The following is a 17,566-nucleotide window of genomic DNA, read 5'->3' on the forward strand; positions in this document are numbered from 1 at the left end:
ATGTGTTATACTGCTCTTAGGGGCCCTTTTACTAAGCGTCTAAGTGTGCCCAATGTGCGCCAATTTGGAGTTACCACATGGCTCTTGCTGTAATTTCAATTTTGGTGCGCATCCATCATGCACATCTGAAAAATAATTTTCTGGTGTGTGTCCGCTACGCACGCCAAGTGGCATTTGGCACACGTAGGTCATTACCGCTTGGTTAATGCGTGAGACCTTATCGCTAAGTCAATGGCTGGCGGTAAGGTCTCAGACCCAAAATGGATGCGTGCTGATTTTTATTTTGCCACACGTCCATTTTTGGCAAAAGTTTAAAAAGGCATTTTTTGAAGGCGCACTGAAAAATGGACTGTGCTCACCCAAAACACGCACCTACACTACCTTAGGCCATTTTTCAGCACACCTTAGTAAAAGGACCCCTAATTGAGCACAAATCAGAACGGTTTACATAATATAAATAATTAAAATATATTAAAAGGAACTCCAAATTATAAAATAGAAAAGTAAAGAAACCACACACACATCATACATTCAGTTACTGTAGGGAGGATAAAGGGTATGGGTCAGTGGGAATAGTCAGGGGCTAACAAGGAAGTTTGCTTTGTCATTAAGATCACCAATATGACTATTTGTGTCAGGACACTGAAAAAGCAAGGTTAGATAGATGAGTCTTGAGTGATATATGAAAATCAGAATAAGAGATCTTTGCTTTAATGGTACATGAGAGATAATTTCAAAGGAAAGGTGAGAGATAAAATAATGCAGTATTCCGAGCTTAATAAGTTTCCCTGGTTAACGCTGCAGCCCACCCATTCCCACAGGTTTCTTCTTAAAACTTACCCAATGCCCATGGTTCAAAATGTGGCAGAAGCAAAACCTATTTTCTCCTGCCTCACCATTGGCCATATGGTATCGTCCAAGTAGCAACTTTTTCCCACCAGAAAAGCATTATTACCCAGCCCCTGGCACTCAGGCTTCCTCCCAAGTTGCATTACTGCACAACTTTTTTTCCTTTTAGACACTGTAGACTTCCTTTTACCTCCCCCTCCCCCCCCCCCCCCCCCCAAAAAAAAAGCCCTGGCCCTCTTTCAGCCTTCCAAACAGAAGTCCTAACCCTGCCCTAATCCCGCCTTCAAAATGCTCTGACACACCCCTTTGTGATTTGGATGCACTGCAGATGAATTGTATAGATAAACATGTACAAAATAAGTTTCAAAAATACTGATTTGGAAGTTTTGAGAAGAAATAAGGCTAAATACTGTTTTATGATACTTTTGGGGCATTTTTCTCTTTGAAAATGAGCCCCATAGGCATCTATCTGTCTTTATAAAATAGGACCAAAATAGGTATCTACTTGCTCTTCTAAGCGAGGCAACCTGCTATAAAATTACTCTCCACATGTATGTAAGTCCTTTTGAATACTGACCCAACAAATCAGAATAGTCAAGATGAGGACTTAATTTTAGATGATACAAAAATCAGTGCTAGAAAGGAACAAGCATACTCTTAGGAAAAGTTTCAAATTGTATAACACTCTCCTTATAATCTGTGAAAGATAAGACTTTAAAGAAAGATATGACCTAGATAATGTATCTCAGAAACAACTTAATCCCATTACCAGATAGAGAAACATACTTGGAGACACACATGTATGAAAGACAACAGTCATTCAAAGTCAAAAACATTTAGCCTCAACCAGTCTACAACAGCTAACAAATCTTGTTGCATTGATCTGTGGTATCATTCAGATCATCCTCGCCATTGTAGATATAGCATGATGATGTCATTGATAAACATATGGAACATCAAACTAGAATTACTACTACTACTACTTAACATTTCTAGAGCGCTACTAGGATTACGCAGCGCTGTACAGTTTTGAGGGTCACATCACAAACAATGCATAGCTGATTCCCAGCAGCTAAGCATTTTGGCGTAAGATAAAGAAAGTCCCGACCATGAGACAGCAGTGTGAAATGCTGGCCAACATCGGTCTGGGGACTACTTTATTCTGCTACAGAAGGCTGGATATGTGTATTTCACTCTATTAGAAAATATTTTAAGAAATGAAAAGGTGGTATTTTTGCACTTATATAAATTGTGGTGTAGTTTTTTTGCCAATGATGAAGAGTTATTAGCTCCGAAGGTGTTCGACCTGGAGCTTTTTCTTGCTTTTTCCATCTACTTTTCACTTTGTTCAAATGTATAGATTTACTTCATAAGTACATAAGAATTGCCATACTGAGACAGGCCGAAAGTCAATCAAGCCCAGCATCCTGTTTCCTACAGTGGCCAATCCAGGTCACAAGTACCTGGCAAAATCCTGAAAAAGTACAAGATCCCCAAAAAGTACAATACATTTTATGCTGCTTATTCTGAAAATCCACTGCTTATTCTAGAAATAAGCAGTGGATTTTCCCCAAGACCATTTTAATAATGGTCTATGGACTTTTCCTTTAGGACGCCATCCAAACCCCGCTAATCTAACTGCTTTTGTTACATTCTATGGCAATTACTTCCGGAGTTTAATTACAGGTTGAGTGAAGAAAATGTTTCTCCAATTCATTTAAAATTTACTATTTTGTAGCTTCATTGCATGCCCCCTAGTCCTAGTATTTCTGGAAAGAGTAAACAAGCAATTCATGTCTACCCATTCCACTCCACTCACTATTTTATACAACCCCTCAGCCGTCTTTTCTCCAAGCTTAAGAGCTTAGCCGCTTAAGCCTTTTCTCATAGGGAAGTCGTCTCATCTCCTTTAATTTTTTTGTCGCTCTTCTCTGTATCATTTCTAGTTCTACTATATCTTTTTTGAGATGCGGTGACCAGAACTGAACACAATATTCAAGGTGCAGTCGCAGCATGGAGCAATATAAATGCATTATAACGTCCTCATTTCTGTTTTCCATTCTTTTCCAATAATAACTAACATTCTATTTGCTTTCTTAGCCACCGCTGCACATTGAGCAGAAGGTTTCAACGTTTCATCAACAATGACCCTTTTCTGGTTGGTGACTCCTAGCGTGGAACTTTGCATTAAGTAGCTATAATTTGGGTTCCTATTCCCCACATGCATCACTTTGTACTTCCTCATATTAAACTCATCTGCCATTTACATGTCCAGTCTCCCAGTCTCATAAGTTCCTCTTGTAATTTTTCACAATGCTCTCACAATTTAACAACTTAGAATAACTTTGTGTCATCAGCAAATTTAATTACCTCACTAGTTACTCCCATCTCTAGATCATTTATAAATATATTAAAAAGCAGCAGTCCCAGCACAGATCCCTGGGGAACACAACTCTCTGTTGTCTATCTTTTAACCAGTTTTTAATCCACAGTAGGACACTACCTCCTGTCCCATGACAAAGTACCTCATGAAAGTACCTCTGGAGTCTTTCATGAGGTACTTTGTCAAACACCTGTTGAAAATCCAGATACACAATATCGACTGGCTCACCTTTATCCACATGCTTGTTAACCCCTTCAAAGAAATGTAGTAGATTGGTGAGGCAAGATTCCCTTCACTAAATCCATGTTGTCTCATTAATCCATGCTTTTGAATATGCTCTGTAATTTTGTTTTGTTTATAAAGAATAGTTTCTACCATTTTGCCCAGCACCGACATCAGGTTCACCGGTCTATAATTTCCTGGTTCTCCTCTGGAATCTTTTTTAAAAATTGGCATTACATTGGATACCCTCCAATCTTACGATACCATGCTTGATTTTAAAGATAAATTACATATTACTAACAAAAGCCTGTTTAACGCGACAAAATCACTACCTACCGAGAGCGGAGGTAAGCGCAATGCAGTGGGAGCAAACATCAGATGCAGACGGAGGCGGAGAGAGTGAATTTCTCCCACTTTGCATATACATCGCTGGCGCGAGGAGAAAACAAAATGGCGACCGCACCTCTGAACCGCCCAGAATGAGCGATCGCGGCAGCGGAACTCGCGGAATCAGCATCCCCAACGGAGATGAGCACCAGCGCAGACCAAGGAGGACCCGAAGAAGAGATGGGCCCGGAGTGGCAGAAATGGCTACAAGAGATACGGGCAGACCTGAAAGCGATGCGCAGCGAGCTGGTGACTATGGGAGCAGACCTTAAAGGTGAAATCAGAGAGCTTGGGTCCCGCTTGGAGGAGGCGGAGAACCGGCTGGACGCCCAGTCAGACACAATTGAGGCCTTGGACCAGCGAACCACGGAGAGCCTGCTAGCCCACCAACAGGCCCTTGATAAGCTAGAAGACCTGAAGAACCGTAGCCGCAGATGCAATTTACGCTTTCGAGGACTACCAGAATCCCTTGCTTATGCGGACTGCGAGGACACTATACAAAAGCTAGTGAGTGAGCTACTGGCAGCGGGAGGTACTGTGATAGAGCCAGCCTCGATCCACATCGAGAGAGCCCATCGGGCATTCAGTTCTCCATGAGCCAACCTGCCTAAAGACATAATAGTATGCTTTAGGGATTTCAAGATGAAGGAGCAAGTGGCGAAAGCGGCACGACAGACCCCAAATTTTAAATGGGACACATACGCGGTTGAAGTGTATCAGGACTTGGCCACTACTACGTTAAAGTGCAGAGAGGAACTCAAGCCAGTCACTAGTCGACTTCAAGAATTGGGGATCCGGTACAAATGGAGACACCCATTTGCATTAGTCTTTTACAAAGAGGGAAAAATGCAGCAAATAAGAACACTTTCAGAGGCGAAAGAAGTCCTACCAGAGGATGACGAGATGGGGACATCGAATATGGCGGCAACGGCAAAATGAGGTCCATCGCGGGTGATACCACCAAAGTGGCAACGTGCAGGCAATGGTCAGAGACATCTGAAACGCCAACAATCAGCAACCAAAGTGACCTGAACGAGAACCAACCCAAGGGGAGTCCTCTGATTGTGAGTAGTTGCTGGATCAGCTGAAGGCCAGGAGCTACTTATATAGCCGCTTAGTGGCAAGGACAAAGAGACGATGGACCCTAAGAAGTGATTGGGTGATGTATTTTGTTCTGTTAATAATATGCGTGCACCAGTTATGTTGTTAAGTTATCACACAGTTCTGTAGAAAGGTCAGATTTGAAAAGAAACAGGGCTTTGATTAAATATACAAGAGCATCCGCGGGAATACGGACTGAACAGCTCACACTTCTTCCTAGGATGCCCTTAGTGATATACAGGGGCAGCTTTCAAATAAGGGGGGGGAGGGAGGGGGAAGGGAGGGAGACAAGGGGAAAGGGACAGGGAAGAGACCTATCAGAAAGCTATGGGGAGGATTAATCAGAGGCAACAAACGGAGGAAAGGCAGGGACACAAACTAACTCAGACTCCAGTAGGCAATAGAGAGACCTATTATGATACTGCATGTCAGCCATTAATTTATTACTGCTCAATGTCAGAGGGCTGAATATTCCGAGAAAGCGACAACTCCTGTTTAGAGAAATGCTCCATCTGCGAGCAGATGTGGTCCTGGTGCAGGAGACCCATTTATTACCTAGATCCGAATATCTATGTCACCATAAGAAATATCCCAACATATACTTTGCGTCTAATGGCGACAACACGAAGAGCAAGGGGGTACTGATAGCATTTGCGGGGGATAAACCCTGGGACATTCTTAAAGTGGTTAGAGATAGAGGGGGAAGATATCTCCTGGTGGTTTTTTCACTGTTGGGACAGGTCTACACTGTAGTAAACGTATATGGACCTAATACACAGCAGGAGGGATTTTTTTCAGAGATAGATCTATTAATCCAGAAACATGTAGAGGGCTCCCTCATGGTAGGGGGAGACTTTAATCTTACCTTGCAGTCCCACCTAGACAATTCCTCGAACAGTATACAATATGGCCATAGAGATAGAGCACGATTACACAAATTCATCAATCATTGGCACCTAATAGATTTGTGGCGACAAATACATCCAAGAGAGCGTAGCTATACGTACTACTCTACAGTCCACAAGTCATCCTCCCGGATTGATTACTGGCTAGAAGAGGCATCAATAGCGGGGTTGATGGGGACGCATCAGATATTGCCTAGGACCTGGTCAGACCATTTCCCGGTTCTGTTGCAGTTGATGTTACCTAAAACACGTGGGGGACAGAAAAGCTGGCGTCTAGATGATGCTCTTTTGCAAGATCCAGCCAATTTAGTGAGCATTGAAAACAATATCAAAGAATATATCCAATTCAATGATAATGGGACAGTTTCACCGATAGTGGTTTGGGAGGGGTTTAAAGCAGTCATGCGGGGTCACCTTATAGCGCTAAAGGTACATGCTAGGAAACAGCGGATGTCCAAAGAAACGACCCTCCGGAAACAATTAGAACAGGAAGAAGCCAGACTTCATAATGTTGGATCAGAGCACTTGCAGACATGCTTGGATAGTGTTCGCCGGCTCCAGAATCAAATTTGTGATCTAGAGCTGGTGGATATTTCTGAGGATCTCCAGAAGGCCCAACAGACCCATTACGAATTTGGCAATAAGGCTAGTCGTCTTCTGGCTTACAGGCTTAAACAGCGAGCAAATCGCAACATAATTGTGAGCCTAAGAGATGAGGGAGGAGACACCCATACAGACTCTGATTATATAGAATCAGCATTTAAAGGTTTCTATGAGAAGCTGTATGCTAGGGGCAAGGAGATAGAACACACAGATATAGCAGACTATCTAGAGGGTCTAGAGCTCCCAAGGCTGGCAGCCAGTGCTAACCAGATGCTATCACACCCCATTGAATTGGAAGAGGTCATTCATACTATTAAGGAGCTCCCAGCAGGAAAGGCGCCAGGCCCCGATGGCTTCACTAACAAATTCTATAAAATATTTGGGAAGCTCCTAGCCCCATTGCTACTGCAGGTGTTTAATTCCTTGGAGACCAGTTCGGGGCTCCCACCAACATGGAATCTGGCCAATATTACGGTCATTCACAAACCAGGGAAGGACCAGCAGCTCTGTGGATCTTATAGGCCTATCTCACTGTTAGGGATAGACTATAAGATCTTCACGAAGATTCTGGCGACGCGATTACAAAAACATCTGCCCTCTCTGATTCATGAAGATCAGGCAGGCTTTGTACATGGGAGACAGACATTCGATAACATACGCAGAGCCTTACACATGGTATACCATGCAAGGACACGCAGTCTCCACTATGTATCCTGTTGCTAAACGCCGAAAAGGCGTTTGATAGAGTGAGTTGGTCCTTCTTGTTTGGAGTGCTAGATAAAATGGGATTCATGGGACACTTTCTCCATTGGCTCCATTTAATTTATAAAACCCCTCAAGCTTCCATCAGAATAAATGGCAGATTGACAGAGCCCTTTAATTTATATAGAGGAACAAGACAGGGATGTGCATTGTCCCCCCTGCTTTTTGCCATTGTAATGGAGCCACTGGCGGTCAGGCTTCGGACACATCCAGAGGTTAAGGGGCCACGATTAGGTAGAATCGAAACGCGGGCTCTCCTCTTTGTGGATGACATCTTGCTAATGCTGAAGGACCCTGAGACCTCCTTTCTGAGAATATTGGAGATGTTAGACGCTTATGGGAAAGTCTCAGGTTTTAAGATTAATTTAGACAAATCCGAAGCGCTAGACATAAACATATCTACTGAACAAAAGTCCCGCCTACAAAACACAGCTCCATATCGATGGGCACCGCGATACATTCGATATCTGGGGGTTAATATTCCCAGATGCATCAAGGAACTCTTCCAGGTTAATTTCCCCGAGATAGCGAAACGGTTGCTACAAGATTTACAGAGGTGGGAGGGTCTCCAGCTGTCTTGGGTTGGGAGGATAAGTACAGTAAAGATGGTAGTACTCCCAAGGATATTATATCTTTTTATGGCATTACCGATTTCCATCCCAGATAGCTTCTTACGAGGCCTCCAGAGGGACATCTTCTCATTTATTTGGAAAAAAAGGCCCCCACGAGTTAGAAGAGACGTTATGTATCAACCAAGACAGCGAGGAGGGATGGGGGTCCCTTCTATCACTTTGTATTACCAGGCAGCACATCTTAGAACACTAGCTGCTTGGTTTACAGACACAGAGAAATTAAGTATAAAGATTGAGCAGGGTTGGATGGGTCCCTTCCCGCTTAGGGCTATACCATGGCTAGCTAAACAGGAGTTGGATGAGCTCATCAAGGGATGTCCGCCACTAATGCAGTGGCCCTTACACACCTGGAGTAAGGTGCGAGATCAGTTTTTCCCAGGGCGTAGGTTTTTTCGGCACATGTATCTTAGATTTGCTCCTCACTTTACACCAGGAAGGCACACCAAGGCCTATTGTAGTTGGGAGGATATGGGATTATGTACGTTAGGCCAAATGTGGGAGGAGAGTAAGACGATAACTTTTGAGGAGCTTTGCAAAGAACATGGTCTATCCTCTCTACAAGCCTTCCAATATTATCAGGTGCAGGACTTTATAAAGCGAAGGGCAAAGGATGAGCTTAGTCTATCAGAAACTAAAATAGAACTGGGCATGATGAGAGGGGGAAGTAAGGGCAGTATATCAAGACTTTAAGAAGCACTGCTTTTGTACTCCAACCCAGTAGAACACTAATTAGCTATATGGAATGAAGCCTTGGGGGAAACATACACCTTCCAGCAGTGGAAATTAACATTTAAATCTTTGCTTAAAGTCTCGATTTCTAGCTCCATGATCGAGAATGGACATAAAATATTATATTGCTGGTATTATACCCCACATCGCATTGCAAAGATGTTTAGAGGAAGTTCAGCTACATGCTGGCGACAGTGCGATGCTATAGGAGACATGTTCCACATTTGGTGGGCCTGCACACACGCCCAGACATACTGGGCTATGCTTTTGAAATTTCTGTCTGAGGTCACTGGGGTGACCTACCCAATGAAGATGGACTATTGTTTGCTACACTTTAAACCTAAAGGAGTCCAAAATCCAATACATCAGTTTGCTGGACAACTGTTTGTAGCAGGCAAGCTGGTATTAGCAGCGGCTTGGAAACAACCGTCACTGCCGGGCCTTCGGAAAGTCCTGCAGAAATTGGACTATATCTGCCTTATGTCAAAACTTACAGCACTACGGACTGGTCGTCTAGTACAACATCAAAAGACTTGGAAGCTCTATGAACAATGGTTATCCTCCCGGCACAATACGGGGTAGTAAAGTATATGACATTAATGAGTGGGCTAAAGCGATGGGGGAGGGGGGAAGGAAGGGAGGGGTTTGGTAAAACAGAAAGAATGGAACTAGTAATGTGAAACAGTTCAGGAAATGTGATTAGCAATATGGTTGTATTAGAAATGTTCTATGCTTTGATATGTTTATATATGAAAATAATAAAATAAATGGTTAAAAAAAATTATTGTGTTCCCCTGTTTGTTAGCCTCCCTAATTTCTGATAACATTTCTACATTTCACAGATTTGAATATTTATTGAGGATTGTATTGGATATTTGTAGTTGGTTGGTTCAGTTCATCCTCTACCTATCTTTTTGAAAATTAGCACATGGCCATTAATACAAAAAGAAAAAAAAAAGAAAGAAAAAGAAAACTTGATCATTTTACCACAGTGGTAAAAATGGCCATAGCACATGGGAAAGACCCATGTTAGGGGGCACTAAGGCCAATTTTACCACTGTTTGGTAAAAGGGCCCTTAATAATTTATAAATAAGTACATTGGAAACAAACATTTATTAAAATATAGTCTATAATAAAAAATATGTATCGTAAATGTGTATTATAAAATACTTTGGGCAGCTTTTTCTGGGGATGCAGTATAAAGATGTTTAAATAAATAAATACCATTTAAATGTGTTTTGCATCATTTGATATTAGCTGTTCTCGGACTCATTCCATCTGTCTGCTTTTCTGTCTATTTGTCTGTTTAACTTTCCATCCGTATACAACTGTTTGCACTTGTGTAAACAGATATGTACATTAAATTAGAGTGAAGTGCTGGTGGGAGTCCTGCTCCTGCCAAGGAAGATTGAGCCAGAGCCTTGACAGCTCAGCAGGAGTCCCCAGCTCCTGCCAGGGAAGACTGCTACAGATGCCAAAGGTAAGAAGAAATGGGAGGGGGTGAGAGAGGAGGGCAGAAGGGAAGGGGCAGGGTAACAGGAAGGCAGAGAGACTACTAAGGATTACAAATAAATAAATAAATAAACAAACAGTGAGAAAGGATGAAGGAAATATAGAGAGGAGAAGAATGAGTTGACATGGAAGGACAGAAGAAAAGAAGAGCTGATTTGCACTCATATCCCTCCCATTCAATCATTATTTCCACCCATTTCTCTGCACTCATTCATAAGCACATTCCTACCTCCCCTCAGCAGTTATAGTTTCCTGCTTCTTGTGTACATACAGGCTGATCCCAAAGTCTTGTACACTGAGACCTTGAGTCCCTTTCACTCACACTGATCTCACACACACACCTCCTCCTCCTGCACTGATGCACAAGAAAAAAGATAAGCAGCCTTTACAAAATAGAAAAATAAAGCACAGATCCTGAGATAAGCATGCAGCTTAATTGCTAAACAAGCCAAATAACAGCAACAACATTGTTTTTTTTATCTTGATTGGATGCATTCTGATTGTTAACTCTGAATAGATATGCATTAGATTGTCAATGGCGTTTGTGTGTATGTGATTGATGCATGGTTAACTTCAGCGAGAATGATTAAATACTTTTGACTGTATTTTGATTGGAGGTCTTCTTTTCTTAAATTTGTTTTTATTATTGTAAAACGTTCTGGCATGATTATCAAGAATGATATATCAAACATAATAAACTATAAACCATAATAATTGGGCGATAACAATGAATTATTGATGTTAATTGGCATCAATTAGGATTGTATGCACATCTGGCTGTGCACTATTCTACAATACTGGACACCAAAATTCCATAGTGTGCACCCAAAAGGGGTCGTGGCCATGGGAGGGACACGATCAGTTCAGAGGCATTCAAAACATTTGTGTGCAGTGTTATAGAATACCGGGGATGCATGCCCAAATTGGAAACCAACAACTACACCTGGTTTCAGCAGTCCCAAGTCCTGGAACTCAAACTGGGCACAGGAATTGGCACTATACACTATTCAGTAAAGAGCTCTCAGCCTGGAGTGACCATTACAGAATAGCACTGAGCACTGATTTGTTTTTTATGCCGATTTTTGAGTACCATTGCGGCACCTTATGCCTGGAAATGGACTTCCTGAGCCTGTACGCCTAGCTCCATTGCTACCTGTTTTCAAATCTATGCTGAAACCCACCTTTTCACCACTGCTTTTGGCTCCTAACCACTACTCAATTCCCCTATCCTTGTTCCTTCTCACCCACTACTTTCTTCGCCCTTAATTGTCTTGTCTGTCTGTATTTTTAGATTGTAAGCTCTATCGAGCAGAGACTGTCTCTCTGTATCAGGTGTTCAGCGCTGCGTGTGTCTGGTAGCGCTATACAAATGTTAATAATAAAAATAATAATAATAATAATCAGACCCCATGTTTCATCATGGTGCCCCAATCAGAATGAAAGGACTATGTTTTAGAACTCTTACTTAGGAGAAATATTTAGAAAAAGAAGGGACAATTTCCAAGAAACATGTGTATATTAACAGCAAATCTGTTGTGTGTTCATGTTCAATTTTGTAGATATTTATTTTAAAAATTTATAAAAATCAGTAAAGACCTTATTTTTGAGTTATTAATACGTTCTGCTGTATTTATTTCAGTGGCATAGCCACAGGTGGGCCTAGGTGGGCCAGGGCCCGCCCACTTAGAGCTCAGGTGCTCTCCACAATACTGGCACCTTCGCATGCTTAGTTTCCAGCGCATGCCTGCTGCAGACTACCAAGATGGAGACTGGAGAGAAGCATTTTCCCACCAGCTGAGATATATTTTTGGTGTGGGGGTGGGGGAGAAAACATTTGGTGCCCACCCACTTCTTGCCTAAGCCCACCCAAATCTGCTGTCTGGCTACGCCCCTGATTTATTTATTTATTGGTGGTGCAAAGTAGACATGAAAAACATTTATACAAGGTTTTCAAAATAAAATTAGTGTACATTCTTTTCAGGTACAGATGACATAAAACTTACAATTTGCTAATATAGTAATAGTAAAATGACAAAGGGGGTCTTTTACTAAGGTACGCTAGCATTTTTATCTCACACTAAAAATCAGCTGGCGCTAAACGCTGAGATGTCCATTATATTCCTACTAGTAAAAAAGGCTCGTTTCTGACACAAATGAAACGGGCGCTAGCAAGGTTTTCCTCGGAGTGTGTATGTTTGAGAGAGTGTGTGTGTGTGGGAGATGGAGTGTGTGTATCAGAGAGAGAATGAGAGACAGAGACAGCATGTGTCTGTGTTTGTGTGAGAGAGAGAGTGTGTGAGAGACAGAGTGTCTGTGTGTGTGAGACTGTGTGTGTGTGTGACAGAGAGATAGAGTGTGATAGAAAGGGAGTGTGTCAGAGAGAGTGTATGTGAGAGACAGTGAGTGAGTGAGTTTGAGCCCCCACCCCCCATCTCGCAGGGCCCCCTCCCCACACTCACCTCTCTGGTCTCAGGACCCCCTCCCCACCTCCCACTCCCCTGCCCCCCCTGCAGCCACCCATGTCCAGCAACCCTCCCCTCCCCCTCCAGCTACCCATGTCCAGCGACCCTCCCCCCCAGCGCATCAAACCCCCTCGCCACCTGCAGCTGCCAGTGGTAACGCTGTCCGGACCGCTGCTGCTGCTTCTCCTGTTGAGCAGCAGCGGTCGCTACAAAAAAGAAAAAAAGCGATAAATGTTTTAAACCCAGCCCAAATCATTTGCAAATGCCCGAGTCTTAAAACTCAGTCTCTGCGGCCGCTCCTCCTCTCGCCTGTCATGTCGCTGTGCTCCTCCGGGGTCTTACTCCAGGGGTAGTGACATGGAAGCAAGAGGAGGAGCAGCTGCAGAGACTGCGTTTTAAGACTCGGGCATTTGCAAATGATTTGGGCTGGGTTTAAACACATTTATTGCTTCTTTTCTTTTGTAGCAGCCGCTGCTGCTCAACAGGAGAAGCAGCAGCGGCCAGACAGTGTTACTACTGGCATCTGCGGGTGGCGATGGGGTTTGATGCACCGGGGTGGGAGGGTGTTGATGTGCTTCGGGTGGGGGGGTGTTTGATGTACTTGGGGGGAAGGGGGTGTTTGATATGCCGGGGGGGCTAGGGTGATGCGCCGAGGGGGGGGTTCTGTGGTGCCACGCTTGTAGTTTTTTTGATGCGCCGCTCCCTGCCACTTGCTCCAAAGTGGCAGGGAGTGGCGCACTGACAGCTGATTCCCAGGCAGGGGGAGGAGTAGGGAAACAGCTCCCTACTCCTCCCCCCGTGCCTGGGAATCAGCTGTGAGTGACTTCATCCTGGCTACGGAGCCTAGCTCAGCAACTCCAGGAGCCACGGACACAGGCAGTCCCACATTAGAACATTGGTGGTGAGAATTATTATATAGGATGGTTGTCTCAGCATTTAGGATCAGCTGATTTTTAGCACAAGCTAAAAACACTAGCGCACCTTAGTAAAAGACCCCTTAAATATAAGAATCAATAAAATTGATGCCATAAACTTAGAGATGGGACATTGAATCCTAGTAACAGAACTACCAAGAAACAGTATCAGCACTTAACAACAATTAATCTAAAAAGCAGATTAGCAATTAATTGAACCATTCTGATTGGTGTGACTTGCTGAATGAATCTCTTTAATAATGAACTTTTACTTTGTGTTTGAAGGATTTGTTTGTATGTTTCTTTTCTGTAATTAGCTCCAAAGGGACAGCATATTCTACCAGTTAAAGAATAATTGCAATCCTATGACATGTGAAATGACTGTGTCTGTCGTGTGTTACAATTTAATTGTATACAACATATATAGATTTTTTTCATGTCTTAATAGAGAAGATGTAACATTTACAGGGAAAAGAAAGAAATCAAGTACACCTGTAAATATAATCTAGCAAAAAATAAAAATAAGACTTCCAATGCTTTACATAAGCAGATATGTATCATTGTTTCATTTATTTCCAATTTCTATTTCTGAATTTACTGATAAATCCAAGAAGTATGAATATTGAATACAAACAATTTATAATAAGCCCAGGGCTAGAGGAACATGGTAAATAAGGTAAGCATGGCAGGGGTTTGCCAATCTACAGACCATCTGCAGTTTCTTGGGCTCTGCTACCACTGCTGGGAGTATAATATGATACTCCCAGGAGGTGCAAATCCCACACTTTGCCTTTTCTGGCTACAGGAAGAGAAGAATGGTCAATTCTGTCCCTTCTACCTCTGTCAGCTGTTTACTGAGCCTCTCTACTTTTCTTCCTCCCATGGTGGGATGAATATGTTCTGGTGCTGGCACCCTATTTCAGTATGATGAAGGCATTTTCACTCTGTGCCCTGATAAGCTTGTAGAGAAATGGGGCATAGAGAAGAGCATTGATTTATTGGTTGTGGCGGTGCTGCGGGTGGTGGTAGAGGAGGTTCCAGCTCTGAATAAGCCTACAAGAACATTGATGCATGTATTTGGCATATGCTGTATTACATGTGTGTGACATATTTCATGTGTTGGGCAATAGTAAGCATGTTCATAGGCAAAATGTTTGTTTCAGTTCATTGACAAATCAATCACCCTTGCATTCAATTTTGGATCCCCAAAATCCTTGTTTCATTCATTTCATTCAGTTACATTAAAGTAAAAAAGGAAGCAGTTTGCACTCTAACAGTGTCATTTCTGATGACTCTTGCTTAAAACTTGCTGACAAACATGAACAACAGAAGGGACAGCATTTAAAGACACTAAGGGGTAAATTCTATTTATGACTCAAAAAACTTGGCGCTGAAAAGCCGCTATTCTATAAGCCGCACTTAATGTTAGGCATGGTTTATAGAATAGCGCTCACACACGGAAATTGAATGTAACTTTAGGTGTGACCCTGGTGCAAATGCTCATGTCTAAATAAGGTACGTATCCCCCTTATTCTGTAGCAATACATGTAAATGCTAGGAATGCCTCCATTCTGCCAGTGATCCTCCCTTTTTTTATTTCTCCACCCCCTTTTTTTACTTGTACATAAATTCAAATTAAATCTAATTAGTACCAATAATTGCTTATTCAAAAGCCAATTATTGGTACTAAATAGCTCATTATTTAATTAAATTTGGTGTGCAAATTGAGGGGGTCGTTTACTAAGACGCGCTGGTGTTTTTAGCATGCACTAAAAAATAGGCACATGCTAAATGCTAAAGACACCAATGTTTCCTATGGGCATCTTTAGCATTTAGCATGCACCTATATTAACATGCGGTAAAAATAGCAGCATGCCTAAGTAAAAGACCCCAAGGGTGCATACGCAAATTTGCACACACAATGTTTGGCAACTTTTAGAGAATTAGAGTGCAAGGGGGCAATTACATAATCTAGGCACTGACAATTACATATATGCTACACACATAAATATTTATAATACCAGCATATACACACTATCTGGATTCTGTAAAATTTTGGCATGGATCCAAGATGCACATGCATCCAAATTAGTTAACGACTATCAAGTATGAATTCATGGTCTTTAACAATCAATGATTCCACTTAATTGGCACTAATTTGGATGTGTGCATGCATCTTTTACAAAGCCAAGCTAGTGTTTTTAGCTCATAGTAAAAATCAGCTGATGGTGAACCCTGAGACACCCATGGGCGTCTCATTGTTTATACCAGCTAATTTTTACCGTGAGCTAAAAATACTAGTGTGGCTTTGCAAATGACTCCCTCAGTACACAACTCAAAAGGGAGCATGGCCAGGGAAGAGGCATGGGAGAGTCGGGGCGGTTCCAAAAATGTAGATGCAATTTTATAGAATAGTGCCATTTACACACCAAAATGCCACTGAGTGACCTGGCAGTTGATATTCAATAGTACTTAACTGGTTATTGCTGCTAAATATCGCTGCTAACCAGCCATCTCCTAACTGGTTAACTTAAGAGCGGACTGGGAGCAGAGCATGGGTGGAGTTCCTACTTAGTGATTTTCAGTCCGCTTAATGGCTAACTAACTGAATATAGTTAGGATAGTAAAAATGCTGTCCCGCCATTATGCAGTGAAATTAACTGGGCACCAGTCTCAATATATCAGAGGGTGCCTTTTTAACTTCTGGGTTACTGCTGATACAGGATTTTCAATGCTAAGAGCCGTGAATGTCCCAACATTGAATATCCGGGGTCAGGTCAGCCTGTGGCTGTGAGTGGCTCAGACACCGCATGTAGTCATGGGCTGAATATTGGGCCCATTGTTTTTAGTCCATTCATGGATTGCTGTAAAACAGATTATGAATCATTATAATGGATAGGGTGATAATGTTACCCGCAAGGCCTATTTTAAAATGAAACAACTACGTTTCATTTGCTCATATTTTGTTTTGAGCACTATAAGATTATAGTTCCATTGTCTGTCCTTTCCATACTTGACTGTTGTAAACCCCCTGGTGGCAGAGCAAGGTATTACAATGATGGTACCAAATATGTCACAGTGTTTCCCCAAAATGACTCAACACCAACCAGGGAGTTTAACAATAAAAAGAAAATATTTTTTTATTATTTGAATTATATTTAAATGTTAATGAAATTTTACCAGCTCACAAATTTAACATATGTATTTCAATTAAAGGTTTGCAACACAAATCAGTTTAGAAAAATTGGGAGCATTTTCAGATAAGTATAAATATTAGGTACATAAATCATTTAAGCACATTCAATTTTACAAAACACTAGACTCTTCAAAGTCTCCCCTCTCCTGTCCCTCAGACCCCTGGAGACCCCCAAGGATCCCAACATGTAAGTTTTCCTCTACTCTTTTTTTCTCTTTTAGTTATCTCTCACTTATTGTTCAGGTTTCCTTTACTATTTTCTCTTATGTGCACTTTTTAAAATAGTTTCAGTCACTTAGCTGCTCTCTTTGTTTTCTCTCTCTCTCTTTTGAACTGTGGGCGCCTTTTCTTTCAGGTGATGATCTCCAGCATCAACTTTCTTCCAGTCTTTTCCTAGTAACATCTTCTCACCAATAGAGCTCTCTCCCAACTGCCAGCCTGAGCTGTTTGTCATTCTCCTGAGAGTTCCATCAGCATGCGGAACACTCAGCGCATGCACACAGATCACTCAGTTTCACTGCACTGCTCACTGTCTCCACACCAGATTCAGATTCAGAATGAGCCAGGGTTACACTATAGCAACTCTTTGTATATTGGACTGATGGTAAAACAAATGACTGGTGATTCAGAATTCAGCAGGAAGGTTGATATTTCACAAATCAAGGTTTGAGAGTATTTCTCCTCTGTTGGCTAATCTGCACTGGCTGCCGGTACGCACGAGAGTTTACTTTGAGATATTGTGTATTGTTTTTAAATCCTTGTATGAAATTTCTTAGAAGAAGAAAAAAATTAGTTTTAGCCGAATTTAGGCTTTTAAAGTATTTTGCTACTTCAAGGAAATGTAATTTTGTATTAATGACTTGTCCCTCAATTAAAGGTATCCACTTTAAGGCATTATTTTCCAGCTC

Source organism: Microcaecilia unicolor, chromosome 5 (genome assembly GCF_901765095.1).
Source record: "Microcaecilia unicolor chromosome 5, aMicUni1.1, whole genome shotgun sequence".
NCBI lineage: Eukaryota > Metazoa > Chordata > Amphibia > Gymnophiona > Siphonopidae > Microcaecilia > Microcaecilia unicolor.